Raw genomic sequence first — 14,300 nt, forward strand, 5'->3', positions numbered from 1 at the left:
GTCTGTTTCCAGCCGTGTGTCCAGAGCCTCAGGGGTTGAGGAGAGTCCCCAAGCCCCTACAGGCCTCCCTTTTCTGTATTAGGCTTTGCTCTGCAGCCTTGAGTTAATTTCACCCCTGCTGCTTTGTCTTGGGGGAGGGAGTGCTGGTTTAGGCTGTTGTGAGGAGATGACTGTTCGGCTGCCACGCACAATAGTCGTGTCATTTTATCGGGAGTGCTACCCCAGGGCTGAGAACTGCTGCAGCAGAGATAAACCGGTCCCTCTCACCCGCCTATTGTGTACACAGTGAAGGTCATAGGTTCAAGTCTTGTCTGAGAGCTTTGGATATGCTCCATCTCCCAGGCTCCTCAGTGCCATTTTCTTCCTTTTCCAGACTGGGGCTTGCCATTGGAGGAGGCCAGAGAGAAAGGCTCTTCTTTTTGAGTGAGGAACAATGCAGAGCTCATTGGCACACATTTTTCAGAAGAATAATGGATGCCAGCCATGTTGTGCCTGCCTCTTTGGCTAGCCTGTACTAAGTTATGAAGGAATAGTGTCTGTAGACTCAACTATGATGTTTGTTTCAGACCCTTAAGGAAGAAGACTTCAAGGGAAGGTTCTACTCTTAGTTGAATCATCATATTTAATTCTTTTGTATGAATGGAACACTCATGCAGTGATTTTTGTTTGTTTCAGAATACCACTAAAAACCTGTGCAGGGTTAAGATGGGGAGTCAAGCCCAGGTGTGGTGGCTCATGCTTGTAATCTTGGCACTTTGGGAGGATGAAGCCAGAGGATGGCTGGAGCCCAGGAGTTCAAGACCAGCCTGGGCAACAAAGCTAGACCCTGTTTCTTTAAAAATAAAAAATAAAAAAGTCAAGAACCAAGTACCTTTTAAATGGTGGCTTCCTGGTCAATAATAATAGCACAACAAAAAAGCCACAGAATTTGCCTATCTGGGCAAGGGCTGTGGGAACAAACCTTTCAATATTTATTTTAAATCTAATGAAAGGACATGACTTGCTCATTGTGCAAAAGTCTATATCTGCCTCTGTATTAAGAAATTTGCCAAAGAAATAAACATTTTTGAAAAATGTATGGGTCTTAGGGATTATTAATGAGAGAAGGATGAGAACAAACTAGAAGGAATCCTATTGTACATATCTGATAGAAGTGCTCAAATAATATTTATGTACCATTAGTTGTGTAAAAAATTATTTGGGACCAGGCATGGTGCTCACACCTGTAATCCCATCACTTTGGGAGGCTGAAGCAGGAGGATCACTTGAGCCTAGGAGTTTGAGAGTGGCCTGGGCAACATAGTGAGAACTCATCTCTACAAAAATTTTAAAAAATACAGCTAGCTGGGCGTAGTGGCACATGCCAGTGGTCCCAGCTACTCAGGAGGCTGAGGTGGGAAGATCGCTTGAGTTCAGGAGTTCGAGACCAGCTTGGGCAACATGGCAAAACCCCATCTCAACAAAAAATATAAAAAATATTAGCTGGGTGTAGTGGCATACGCCTGTGGTCCCAGCTACTTGGGAGGCCGAGGGAGAAAGATCTCGTTGAGCCCAGGAGGCTGAGGCTGCAGTGAGCCGTGATTGCACCACGGTACTCCAGCCTGGGTGATAGAGCAGGACCTTGTCTCAAAAAAAAAAAAAAAAAAAAATTATTTGGGTCTGAAAAAGAGGTTTCCATTTAGGACATTAAATGCAACTTTTCTTTAAAAAGAGATTAGAAGTAAAACTCATTGTGAATGGGGAATTGTATATAATGTGCTGTGTACACAATAGCCAACCATTTCCCATAGGATAGTGTTGAATAAGAATTTTAGCCTTTGGTTTTGGTAAAGGTCTTTCTGAGGCAATTAGTCTGTCTATGGTGTCTCCCTTATCCTTTTATTTCAGTGAGTTTCTTTAAATGATGGCCTGCCACTGAGGTGTTGGGCCTTTGATAGGAGGGAACAGGGTTGTTCTGACCTTTATATATTTTTTGATAACAGAACTGTCTTCAGGCCTTACTGGAGGTGTTGTCTGTCTTTAGACTATTTCCAACTGTGTGTCCTAGGAATATTTGAGTGAAGCCTCAGCTAAACTGAGTCCAAAGCTTTTTGCTCTTGGGCTCTTGGCATTTATTTCTGAATGCTGTCAGGTGACAGTGAAGGCAGAAGCCTCAGATTAAATTTGTCCTGATTAGATTTAGTGGCTTCAGAGTTGGGCCCTTGCCACAAGGAATCTCATGTGAGTCTTCTGATTGTGACCATCATTCAAAGAGTGCTTTGGATTCCCCCCCAACCACCTGTCCCAGCTTCTTGGTAGAAAAAAAATTTCCTTGTGATAGAGGTCTAGAAAGTTGGACAGATTAGTGCTTATTTTGTGAGGATATGGAAGCATAATTTTGGCTCCTGGTAACAATTATGTTGCAATTAGCATATAGCAACTAAATGACTGGAACACGATAATTTGTTGAGGGGTTTACTGATTGCTCTGTCAAGTAGAAGTGCCACTCCTTATTTATTTTATTTATTTGACTCAGAACACTATTGCCTGAACTTAGCCATGGAGGCTAAGTATAGCAATGATATGTGTTCTCCAGAAGTTCCCACTCTGCTTCCTCTTTGTAGTTACTTCTTTTCCAGGTACCTTAGTACTTGTACTGCCCTTTTCTCCTACTCTGAAGGTAGCTAAGCAATTGTTATTTCCCTCATGGAAAACTGGTCATGGATGGGAATACTGCCAGGCAGATGGAACTAGCCTGAGATGAGGCAGCCTTATATTGTGTGGGAAGTTTTCTTTCCAGTCTCTTAATTCTCTCTTCTACTTGATTTTTCAAAATCAGTTTCCTTTAAAGAAAACAAACAAAAACCCCACAAAATGCAAAATATCGTAATGTATTAAATATGCCTTCATGATACCTCCCTTATAAGAGTTGTCTGTGACAGACAAAATGAAGATAGGTGATGTTGATTGGCAGGTTCTGGGTCCACTAAGTGTCAGTGAAGGATTCTTTTCGCTAGGGAACAGGTAATTCACCAAAGCACCTGCCTAGCTGGGCATGTGGAATTGGCAGCAGCTGTGCAGCTGAAGAGGGATTACTGAGCAGGTGGTTGAAGAATCACATGCCACAGTGACAAGAAAATACTTGGTCTTCCGTGGTTTAGGTTCAGTTTGTAGGTGTGAAATTGCACTTTGTTTCACATTTCTTAATGCTTGTTGATTTGTTAGTAAGATGGTAATAGAGAAAGAGATTCTTCTGTATCTGTGGTTTTTTAGATCACTCAGTAGCATGCCCTAGACATGGCCCTACATGGCTCTGTTGTATTTATGGGAGTTCTGGCTTTATGCTCTGTGAATGGGAGGGAAATAGTGGTAATTCAGTGTTTCTAGTACTTGTTTATTAAAGGAAAATGGGAAGGAGAAAATTCCTTGCTTTCAACGTGGTGAAAAACATTTAGCCTACTGGGTGGAAACCTAATAGGTTTTATGCAAATGATGTAATTGACTTTTTGTGGAAGTCTACCTGACATGCCTTACTCAAGACATTTGCATGTGTTTTTATATTATGAATATATTTCCCCACGTGAAGTTTGCATCTCTTCGGTTGTTTGTTTCTTTTTCTTTCCTTTTTTTTTTTGAGACGGTGTTTCGCTCCTGTGGCCCAGGCTGGAGTGTAATGGTGCGATCTCGGCTCACTGCAACCTCTGCCTCCCAGGTTCAAGCAGTTCCTTGCGTCAGCCTCCCGAATAGCTGGGACTACAGGCGCCCACCACCACGCCCAGCTAATTTTAGTATTTTTAGTAGAGACGGGGTTTCATCATGTTGGCCAGGCTGCTGTCGAGCTCCTGACCTCAGGTGATCCACCCACCTCGGCCTCCCAAAGTGCTGGGATTACAGGTGTGAGCCATCATGCCCTGCCAGTTGTTTTTTTCAATTTTTAGTTTCTCCCAGCACCTTTGTAACTCTTTTCCCTGACATTGACATTAACATCATTTGTTAGAACCAAGTCATCACCAGAAGAAATGATGTTAAGGAACATCACCACTAAATATTTATCTTAAAAACGGATATAGGTCGGGCGCAGTGGCTCTTGCCTGTGATCCCAGCACTTTGGGAGGCTGAGGTGGGCAGATCACCTGAGGTCGGGAGTTTGAGACCAGCCTGGCTGACATGGTGAAACTCCATCTCTACTAATAATACAAAAATTAGCCAGGCTTGGTGGTGCACACCTGTAATTCCAGCTACTCAGGAGGCTGAGGCAGGAGAATTGCTTGAACCCGGGAGGTGGAGGTTGCAGTGAGCTGAGATTGCGCCATCGCACTCCAGCCTGGTCAACAAGAATGAAACCGTGTCTCAAAAAAAAAAAAAAAAAAAAGAAGTTAGCGGGGGGTATAGCATTTCCTATAACTTGGGAAAAGACTATTTGAGGTTTTCTGAAAATTCAGATTTTTTAATAGATTATCATCTTCTGTTAATATGATTTTCTCTTTCATATGTTTGTGCCACTATAATAGTAATGCCATAGAGCCTAAAACTTGTAAGCAAGTAACTTTGTGTTTATTTTCTGACCTTTTTAGTGCCTTCCATTCAGTTTCTATATTAGGCCAACAGGTTGTGTGCCCCTTCTCTTGAAACACATACACACACGACCTAATGGAATTCACAGGGTACTAATTAACGGCTGATTGAAGAGAAATGAGCCATGTGAACTGTTTTAAAGTTCAGAAATCTCTTTCCCACAGCCCAAGTGGAGTGAAGGCTCTTTGAGGGAAAGTGAGGCCAGACTATGACTCAGGTCAGGGTCTATGGAGCACTGCATAGACGGGACATTTGCAGTGATCTACCTAAACCTAAGTTAGCTTTAAGTGGAAGCCTAGCGACAGCAGTTAATTGTTTAGTATTCACTTCTAGGAAAGAATGTCAAGTTCTTGATTTCCTCATATGAAGCTATGGCAGTTTTTTGCGTTTGTTTTATTAAAACTGTTCACAAACCACTTATCGTTTCCTAGCACTCTCAGTAGTTTGCTTCCTTATACCTTTCCCCCACCCCCATCTCTTATCCCACTTCCCTACCCTGAAGACTTCTCTAGCAGCTTGGAAACACTCTAATTACTGTAGCTATTATAGTCACAACCCAGATCCTCCACCTCCTTCTCTCTCACCCCTTTCTTTCTTCCCCCCTCCCCTTGCTCTAGCAGCAGGAGTTGAACTGCAGTCTCATGAGCACAGTCAGATCTATGAATGAGCTTTATATCTTGTCAAGGCAGAACTCCAGATCCAACAGGGCTAATTTTTCATGGTTCTCTTGCTGTTTGTTCTTGGATCAGAGTCCCAGAAATAAGAGATGGCAAATACCTATCAGGTCATATCTAGTCCATCACTCAGGGGCAAACCTAGGATTTTTCTCTTGTCTCTGTGAGAAATTTTTCCTTCTTTCTTTTGCAGGTGAGAGCTGTCTGATGCCAGACAAGCTCTGAAACTGCCTTCTTTTTATTGTGTTCTCTGGTCATTAGTGTCTGGCCAACTTCTTTCGGGTGTTTTTTTTAATTCCATTTTTCAGGAATACTTGCTCCCAGCAATATCTCTACCCCTTCTTCAGTCCTTTCTTCTTGATTGTTGGCATCACCTTCGTGGATTCCTTTTGTACCATCAGTTATCTATGCCAGAAGTATCACTTTTCTGACCTTTGCCACAAGTGTCATTGTGGCCTGCTTTTAAGGAGGTACATTTGATGGAAACACGGGACATAAATTCTAGCAGGTGGTAATTAATAAAATACTTTAGAAAATATGTGCCTTGGCCGGGTGCGGTGGCTCATGCCTCTAATCTAAGCACTTTGGGAGGCTGAGACGGGCAGATCATGAGGTCAAGAGATCAAGACCAAGGCCAACATGGTGAAATCCCGTCTCTACTAAAAATACAAAAATTAGGTGGGCATGGTGGTGCACGTCTGTAGTCCCAGCTACTCAGGAGGCTGAGGAAGGATGATTGCTTGAATCTGAGAGCTGGAGGTTGCAGTGAGCAGAGATCATGCCACTGCATTCCAGCCTGGCAACAGAGCAAGCCTCTGTCAAAAAGAAAAAAGAAAATATGTGCCTTAAGTAACCCCTGTACTATATGAACAAATGTTGCTTCTTCTGTTCTAACACTTCTCTTTATGTGGATGAAATTTTATTTTTCTGTGTCTTTGTTACAGTTAAGATATTGTCTAAGAGTGTTATGTTTTCTTTACTAGTATGCTTTTTTTTTTTTTTTTTCTTTTTTGAGGCAGGGCCTTGCTCTGTCACCAGGCTGGAGCATAGTGGCACAATCACGATCACAGCTCACTGCAGGCTCAACCTCCTGAGCTCAAGCAATTCTCCCACCTCAGCCTCCCAAGCAGTTGGAAGTACAGGCAGGCGCCACCACACCCAGCTAATTTTTTTTTCCTCCCTCCCTCCCCTTCCTCTCCTTCCTCTCTTTCCTTCCTTCCTTCCTCCTTTCATTTCCCTTCCTTTCCTTTCTTTTCCTTCCTTCCTTCCTTCATTTTCTCCTCTCTCCTCCTCCTCCTCCTTCCTTAAGACAGGGTCTCACCCTGTTGCCTAGGCTGGAGTGCAATGGTGCAATCACAGCTCATTCCAGCCTCAATGCCACCACACCTGGCTAAATTTTTGCGTGTTTTTTTTGTTTCGCTGCGTTGCCCAGGCTTGTCTCGAACTCCTGGGCTCAAGCCATCCTCCCACCTTGGCCTCCCAAAGTGCTGGGATTATAGGCATGAGCCACTGTGACCAGCCCAATTTTTAAATTGTTTTTGTAGAGATGGAGTCTCACTATGTTTTGTGCCACTGCACTCCAGCCTGGTTGCCCAGGCTGGTCTCAAACTCCTGGACTCAAGCAGTCCTCCTTCCATGGTTTCCCAAAGTGCTGGGACTACAGGCATGAGCCTCCATGCCTGGCTAGTATAGCTTTTCAAAGAATAGAGGGGGAAAAAATCATAGAATTGAGAGTCATAAAACCCAGATTCTGATCATTACTATGCCTCTAATTAGCTGTTTATCCTTGTGCAAGTCATGTCCCTGTTTTCATGTGCCTCATCTGTGAAATGAACACATTAGACAGGATGATCGCTGCGGTTCCATTTAGCTGTAGAATATCATGATACGAAGATTGAGAGTCAGGTTGACACCTGTAGTCCTAGCACTTTGGGAGGCTGAGGCAGGAGGATCACTTGAGCCCTGGAGTTGCAGACCAGCCTGGGCAACAGAGAAGCCTCATATCTTTAAAAAAAAAAAAAAAAAAAAATTCAGCCTGGCCAACATGGTGAAACCTTGTCTCTACTAAAAATACAAAATTAGCCAGGTGTGGTGGCACATACCTGTAATCCCAGCTACTTGGGAGGCTGAGGCAGGAGAATCGCTTGAACTTGGGAGGTAGAAGTTGCAGTGAGCCGAGATCAAGCCATTGCACTCCAGCCTGGGCAACAAGAGAGAAATTCCATTTCAATAAATAAGTAAATAATTAGCCAGGTGGTGTGCACTGTGGTCCCAGCTCCTCAGGAAGCAGAGATGGGAGGATCGCTTGAGCCCAGGAGGTCGAGGCTGCAGTGAGCTGTGATCTCATCACTGCACTTGAGCCTTAGTGACAGAGTGAGACCCTATTTCCAAAAAAAAAAAAAAAAAAAAAAAAGATTATGGTGGAAGAACAGGACAAAAATATTTGACACAAGTGAGCATTTTTTTTTTTATTGCTGTGTCAAAAATATAGCCGGTTTTCAGACGGGCTAATGAGTGCAATTTCAGTTCCCGGGGGCTTGACTCTCACTACTCTTTGATTTGTTTGGAAAGCTGTACTTTTTATTAGGCCATCTTTTTTTGGAGGGTTTTGTAGCCTCATTCTGCGGGCTCACCAACTTGCCACATGTATCTTTTTCTAGTGTGCTTAAAACATAGGAGTGGAAATCAGAAAGCTGCAAAAAAGGCTGGCCTGGCATGGTGGCTCACACTTGTAATCCTAGCACTTTGGGAGGCCGAGGCGGGTGGATCAGCTTGAGGTCAGGAGTTGAGAAAGCTGCAGAAAAGGAACCTTAGCTTGTGAGAAGGAAGTTGTACCTGGAAGGATTTGCCATCTGTCAATAAGAAGTAACTTTGTAAATTCAGTCAAGGATCTAATAATCTATTATATCTGAAACCTGGGAGCTAAATTGGACTGATTATGGAGGTTAGTTGGATATTTTTCCACTTTTGACTAGTCAGTAGAAACTCCACTTTGAATTAACTTCTTGGGACTGAGTACAAGTTGAGTTGCCCACAGTGTTTTGTTCGGAAAATAAAATTATGTTGTTATTTATTTATTTTTGACAGGGTCTTACCCAGCCTTGACCTAGTGGGTTCACCTCAGCCTTCCAAGTAGCTGGGACTACAAAAGTGTGCCACCATGCTTGGTTAATTTTTGTATTTTTTTTGTAGAGATGATGGTTTGCTATGTTGCTTGAACTCCTTGGCTCAAGCCATCCTCCTGCTTCAGCCTCCCAAAGTGCTGGGATTACAGGTTTCAGCCACTGCACCCAGCCAATTACGTTATTTTTAATGCTGAAAATGCACATTGATGACATTTGCTGAAGTATGATGAACAAAGGGGTATCTCCGAAATACCCTCCTAAAAGAGACGAGAAATGAAAAGCTGGTTGGTAAGTGTTTCAGGAACTTTCAGATTGAGAGTAATGTTAGGAAGTATTTGCTTTCAAGCAGTTTTTTTCTTTCTTTTTTTTTTTTGAGACGAAGTTGCTCTGTTGCCCAGGCTGGAGTGCGTTGGCGCGATCTGGGTTCACTGCAACCTCTGCCTCCTGGGTTCAGGCGATTCTCCTGCCTCAGCCTCCTGAGTAGCTAGGATTACAGGCGTGTGCCACCACGCCTGGCTAATTTTTGTATTTTTAGTAGAGATGAGGTTTCACCATGTTGTTCAGGCTGGTCTCGAACTCCTGACCTCATGATCCACCCACCTTGGCCTCCCAAAGTGTTGGGATTATAGGTGTGAGCCACTGCACCCGGCCTCTTTCAAGAAGTTTTAAGGAAATAAAATTATACAACCAAGCTGTTAATTCACCATGTTAGGATTTTTATCAGCATTTTCCAGTTAATTATTTGATATGGGACTTCGAGTAGCAGCTATTTATACTTATTGAATAGTAAGAGGATGTTGGTCTTTTAGTCTTTTGTTGTTGTTAACATAGCAAAATCATAGGTTTAATCTACCTTTGAACATTGGAAATAATGTTCACTGTTTTCAGACTTGTACTTAAAACATCTGTTGGTCCAGGCATGGTGGCTCACACCTGTGATCCCAGCACTTTGAGAGGCCAAGGCTGGCGGATTACTTGAGGCCAGGAAGAGACCAGCCTGGTGAACATGGTGAAACCCCGTCTCTACTAAAAATACAAAAAAATAAGCTAGGCCTGGTGGAATATGCCTGTAATCCCAGCTACTCGGGAGGCTGAGGCATTAGAATCATTTGAACCTGGGAGGCAGAGGTTGCAGTGTGCCGAGATTGCACCACTTTGCACCACTGTACTCTAGCCTGGGTGACAGAGCAAAATTGTGTCTTAAAAAAAAAAAAAAAAATCTATTGGTCTGGAGTAGAAAAGTTTGGTAGGTGAAACTGTTGTTTGTTTTGGATCATTAAAAAGTCCTGAGAGTGCCTTGCTTTATTCCCAGCCATCTGTAGCACATTACTAATTTTTAGTTCATCTAAAGGTTATTTGGGGAAGTGTTCCACTTGAACGTGAGATTTTAGAATGATTTATATTAGAAATATAAGCAGTTTGTTTGTTTTTGGTTTTTTTTTTTCCCCCCGAGATGGAGTTTCTCTTTGTTGCCCAGGCTGGAGTGCAGTGGCACAATCTTGGCTCACCGCAACTCCCGCCTCCCGGGTTCAAGCGATTCTCCTGCCTCAGCCTCCTGAGTAGGTGGCATTACAGGCATGCAGCACCACGGCTGGCTAATTTTTTATTTTTAGTGGAGACGGGGTTTCTCCATGTTGGTCAGGCTAGTCTCAAACTCCCAACCTCAGGTGATCCATCAACCTCGGCCTCCCAAAGTGCTGGGATTACAGGCATGAGCCACCGCACCTGGCCAATATAAGTAGTTTTTTTGTTTGTTTTTGTTTTTGTTTTGTTTGTTTGAGACAGAGTCTCGCTCTGTTGCCCAGGCAGGAGTGCAATGGCACAATCTCGGCTCACTGCATCCTCAGCCTCCTGGATTCAAGTGATTCTCCTGCCTCAGCCTCCCAAGTAGCTGGTATTATAGGTGTCTGCCACCACACCCAGCTAATTTTTGTATTTTTTAGTAGAGATGGGGTTTCCCCATGTTGGTCAGGCTTGGTCTCAAACTCCCAACCTCAGGTGATCCACCCGCCTCAACCTCCCAAAGTGCTGGGATTACAGCCGTGAGCCGCCGCACCCAGCCTATAAGTAGTTTTTATAGATGGTTTAAAAAAAATGCGAAGTGCAGCATGGGGGTTGGATTGCAAAGTGGCCAAAGTGGGTACCACGAAACCTTTGGCTGTCATACCACAGCATGAAATCCAGATGAGGCAGTTAGTCCACATTGCATGCTGGTACCACATTTCATGCTGGTACCTATAGTTTCTTAGACTGCAGTTCAGTATTTGTGGAGAAAGACAGCAGTGTCTGCTCTATCCTGTGTACAAAGTACAGCTAGTGGGGTCTTGGCATATTATCAGCAGCATACCTAGCAACATTCCTAGGTGGGCACTTTGTGTCTGGTTGAGATGAATTTTCATTCAGATGAATAGAAGTGAATGTTCATGAATAAAGACGGGTGCGGTGGCTCTTCCTTGTAATCCCAACGCTTTGGGAGGCCGAGGCTGGAGGATCACGTGAGCCCAGGAGTTCAAGGCCAACCAGACAACATAGACCCCATCTCTACAAAAAATTTGAAAACCTGCCATGATGGCACACTCCTGTAGTTACAGCTACATGGGAAGTGGATCACTTGAGCTTGGGAGGTTGAGGCTGCCGTGAGCTGTGATCATGCCACTTTACTCCAGCCTGGGCAACAGTGAGACCCTGTCTCAAAAATAATAAAAAAAATAAAGACCAAGAATGTACCTTATAAATTTCAGTTACAAATTCTGAAATTCGGTGTAAAGCTCAGCATTTATCTGTTTTGGAACAGATGCTTCTAGAGCAGAGTTCTAAAGAATGGTATCAAAAATGAAACTATAAGAAAAGACATGGAATTGTGAAGCTTATGACATATATATCTGAAGGGTATATAAGGAAGGGAAGAAATTTGTTTCTACTTGGCATATGCTTTCAGATGTACTTCCCGTTCATAATTTGAAACCCACCTATGCTTTTCTCCTTGAAGCATTGCTGTTCTTCCAGTTGCTTTGACTTAAAACTTTTGACTCATATTTGGTTCTTTTTTTTTCTTTTTTTTTTTTTTTTTTGGAGACAGAGTCTCGCTCTGTCACCCAGGCTGGAGTCCAGTGGTGCGGTCTTGGCTCACTGCAACCTCTGCCTCCTGGGTTCAAGCGATTCTCCTGCCTCAGCCTCCCAAGTAGCTGGGATTACAGATGCCCACCACCATGCCTGGCTAATTTTTGTATTTTTAGTAGAGACAGGATTTCACCATGTTGGCCAGGCTGGTCTCGAACTGCTGATCTCGTGATCTGCCTACCTCGGCCTCCCAAAGTGCTGGGGTTACAGGCATGAGCCACCGCGCCTGGCCTCATGTTTGGTTCTTTTTTTCGTCCTCACCACCTCATCTGAATCATTCACCAAATTAAGTATCTAAGTATTCACTAATTGGATAGCCTGACATTTAGCCTCACTTTTTCTTTTTTTTTGAGACAGAGTCTTGCTCTGTCACCCAGACTGGAGTGCAATGGTGCGATATCGGCTCACTGCAACCTCCACCTCCTGGGTTCAAGCGATTCTCCTGTCTCAGCCTCCCAAGGAGCTGTGATCACAGGTGCGTTCCACCACGCCCAGCTAATTTTTGTATTTTTTTGAGATAGAGTCTCAGTCTGTCGCCCATGCCCTGTCTCAGTGCGGTGGCATGATCTCGGCTCACTGTAACCTCTGCCACCCAGGTTCAAGCAATTCTCCTGCCTCAGCCTCCCGAGTAGCTGTGATTACAGGCGCCTGCCGCTGCACCCTGCTAATTTTTGTATTTTTAGTAGAGACGGGGTTTCACCATCTTGGCCAGGCTGGTCTTGAACTCCTGACCTTGTGATCCACCTGCCTCGGCCTCCCAAAGTGCAGAGATTGCAGGCGTTAGCCACCGTGCCCGGCCAATTTTTATATTTTTAGTAGAGACGGGGTTTCACCATGTTGGCCAGGCTGGTCTCGAACTCCTGACCTCAGGTGATCCTCCCGCCTCGGCCTCCCAAAGTGCTGGGATTACAGGCGTGAGCCACCACACCTGGCCTAGCCTTACCCTTTTTTTTTTTTTTTTTTTTTTGAGACTGAGTTTTGCTCTTGTTGCCCAGGCTGGAGTGCAATGGCACGATCTCGGCTCACTGCAACCTCTGCCTCCCAGGTTCAAGCAATTCTCCTGCCTCAGCCTCCCGAGTAGCTGGGATTACAGGCGTACGCTACCATGCCTGGCTAGTTTTGTATTTTTAGTAGAGACGGGGTTTCTCCATGTTGGTCACGCTGGTCTCAAACTCCCGACCTCAGGTGATCCGCCTGCCTCAGCCTCCCAAAGTGCTGGGATTACAGGCGTGAGCCTAGCCTCACTTTTTAATCTGACCTAGTTCAGGTCTTCATCTTCTATATATTATTGCAATAACCTCATGGTTATTGCCTCTTTCTGTATTGCATACTACATACAACTGCTATATTAAAGTTTTTATTTACTCATTTAGGTAATATTTATTGGGCACTTATATGCCAGGCCACACGTGGTCTTGTCCTGTTTGGACTTGTAGTCTAGTGGGAGACACAATTAATGAATTTATGATTATGAACTAAAGTGCTCTGAAAGATAAGGATTTTGTTCTAGAAGAGTGTGTAGCAAATAAAGCCAGCATAGACCTTTAAAATTACAATTTCGATCATTTTGCTTCTTTCTATAAAATCTTTGATGATTCCCATTGCCTATAGAGGTCAATATTCAAGGTTCTTTATGATTTGACCAAACCTGGCCTTCCTCAGCCTTATTTCATATTTTTCATTTTATCCATATCTTTTTTGTTGTTTGTTTTTAAGATACGGGCTCTTGCTATGTTTCCCTGGCTGGCCTCAAACTCCTGGGCTCAAGTGACCTCCTGCCTCAGCCTCCCAAGTAGCTGAGATTACAGGCCTGCGCTAGCATACCCAGTTTATCCATTTTTTTTTTACAGCTATTCCTTCAAGTTACCCTGCATTTTTCAGTCTCCATATCTTAGGGTTTTTTTTTTTTCTCTTCTGTTCTGTTGGAATGCACTACCTTGCTCCCAGGACACTTAACTCCCAAATCTAACCATTCCTTCAACTTAGCAAAAAATTTCCTTCCCGAAGCCTTTCTTATCCTACTTCTTCCTGTCCACATATCTCCAGAATTGATTTCATCTTCCTCTTTATCTCTAACTTTTTGCTGGGATCTCTGTTGTAGTACTTTATCACATGTTGTCTTCTTTTTTTTTTTTTTTTTCCGAGATGGAGTCTTACTCTGTCACCCAGGCTAGAGTGCAGCGATGTTAGCTCACTGCAACCTCCGCCTCCCAGGTTCAAGCGATTCTCCTGCCTCAGCCTCCCAAGTAACTGGGATTACAGTTGCCTGCCACTGCGCCTGGCTAATTTTTGTATTTTAGTAGAGACAGGGTTGAGTTTCACCATCTTGGCCAGGCCGGTCTTGAACTCCTGACCTCGTGATCCACCTGCCTCGGCTTCTGAAAGTGCTTGGATTACAGGCGTGAGCCACTGCGCCCAGCCCACATGTTGTCTTTAATTGTAATTATTTGTGAATATATTTTCTTCATCCCTCATTTTAAGCTCATGAGATACCTGTGTCTCCTCTGTTCCCTAAACTCTTAGCCCAGTGCTTCTTTGAATATAACTTTATGCTTAATTAATGCTTGATGAATTGAATTAGAACTTGATTCTTGAAAAAAGAAATTGTGATTTTTTTAGACTTCTTTTTATGCAAAAGTAACGTAACTTCCATTCAACACGTTTTATCCCAAATTGAATAAACTAGGAAAAAGGCAGACGGTGAAAGTCTTGAGAAATTGTTCAGATTCAAGGACAAGCATTTGTTGCCTTTACTGCATATAACTGTACTGTGGTTCCATACATCCGAGCTGATAGAAAACTTGGAGCAGGGGTCTAGTGGTGGTGC

General features: G+C 43.7%; 1 protein-coding gene across 2 annotated transcripts in view; it reads left to right on the forward strand.

The window, feature by feature from the left end:
* The window catches only part of ZNF609 (zinc finger protein 609), a 229,812-nt gene that overhangs the window by 1,195 nt on the left and 214,317 nt on the right, over nucleotides 1–14,300 (forward strand). The window lies entirely within an intron of this gene.

Source organism: Pongo pygmaeus, chromosome 16 (assembly GCF_028885625.2).
Source record: "Pongo pygmaeus isolate AG05252 chromosome 16, NHGRI_mPonPyg2-v2.0_pri, whole genome shotgun sequence".
NCBI classification, from domain to species: domain Eukaryota; kingdom Metazoa; phylum Chordata; class Mammalia; order Primates; family Hominidae; genus Pongo; species Pongo pygmaeus.